Source organism: Nestor notabilis, unplaced genomic scaffold (genome assembly GCF_000696875.1).
Source record: "Nestor notabilis isolate BGI_N333 unplaced genomic scaffold, ASM69687v1 scaffold25099, whole genome shotgun sequence".
NCBI lineage: Eukaryota > Metazoa > Chordata > Aves > Psittaciformes > Psittacidae > Nestor > Nestor notabilis.
In genome coordinates this window covers 9,950-11,352 of record NW_009945434.1, presented here as the reverse complement: position 1 = coordinate 11,352, position 1,403 = coordinate 9,950, and the positions used below count along the sequence as shown (strand labels likewise).

Genomic DNA, 1,403 nt, shown 5'->3' with positions numbered 1-1,403 from the left:
TTAAACAGTGTTACTTAAGTATAGCCAAGGACACAATTTATATACGTTTGTGAAAACTGCAGCTCCGGAGGTTTTGTCTGGAGCTCTAAAACAAGACCAGTGTAATGTGAACTTTGTTTTACTGGCAATCTGTCAACATTCAGCAACAGTTCAGTTTTATTTCGGGTCAGTGCCCCAGGGAATGCTGCAAGAAACTCTATAGAAATATTAAGGACAAGGTAAAATACATCCAAAAGTCAACTGAGTGGTTAGCATCAGTCCTAGGAAAAGTAACACAACGCACAGGAGAACTGCTCAAGAGGTGGCTTGCAAGTCTGACAAGAAACATTTAAAAAGAGGCTTGCAAGTTGAAAATACACCTTATTCATACGAACTACCTGGGAAAAGCACCAACATAACTTAGCTGCTTAAACATGACATGCAAGTTTATTAAATTTATTCAATCATGCCACTGCACTAACGAAAGAGTGACATTAGATGACAAACCTGGTTTTCTTCTTGCAAAACTCTATATTGCTCCTTCCAAATGGTGATTTTTGAAGCTTCATCTTTCCTCAGAGCTCTCTCCTTTTTTAGCTCAGGACTCCAGAAGGTCTTGATACTGTTCATGGAAGAACTCAGCTTGCTTTCTTTCACCTCCACATCCTTGCGAAGCAGGTCATTTTCCCTTAGTACTTCTTTGAGTTGTGTCTGCAGATCCATTATTGTGTTATCCCTGGCCTGGCGCAGTGAGTGAGGCACAGTGGATGCCATACTCACTGGAGGGAGATGGTGCTCTCCAAATGCAATAGTATCACTGGCAACTCCACTACTGGCAATGTTAGGGCTGCTACCCATTGCAGTCATCCTAACTCCGTAAGGCAGCCGCCCCCCAGATCGGCCCAAAGTCATGGTGCTTTTTGGGGTGTCTGCACCCACGTTCTCATGGTCACTTAGATACATAGGGCCAGATGTAGCATAGGCAGCATTTAAGGACTGAATATTTTCCATAGAAAGGGTTTTCCCACTGCCACCCCCAGTACTACTCCCAGAACTGCCTCCTGTGCTGTTGGTTCGACGATGGCCCAAGCGTGGTGACCGTGGCAGCCTTGGTGAACGCCCTGGACTCTGGTTGCTTGGCTCAACCTTACCAACTGACCGAGCACTTCCATACATGATTAAGCTGGTGGTGTGAGGCAATTATATAGGCATAAATCAGGAATGAGAGAAATCCTGTTAAGTTGTTCAACAGTTATAAGTCAGCTTAAGGCCAATCACAACTTATAAAAGATCCAGTTGTCCATCTTTGAAGTCACGTGCTCACGATGTTCAGAACCATATCTGTATCAAAAAGAATAACATATTAAAATCTGTATCAATAAAAATAACTGAGTAAATGCCTAGTTTATCACCAAATATTTTGC

General features: G+C 42.9%; 1 pseudogene across 1 annotated transcript; it reads right to left on the bottom strand.

The window, feature by feature from the left end:
* Nucleotides 1-346: 346 nt before the first annotated feature.
* LOC104412235 lies at nt 347-1,155 on the bottom strand (annotated as a pseudogene). Its single transcript, XR_719955.1, has one exon. The product of XR_719955.1 is annotated as an ELKS/Rab6-interacting/CAST family member 1 pseudogene (transcript).
* Between the last annotated feature and the right edge of the window lie 248 nt (nt 1,156-1,403).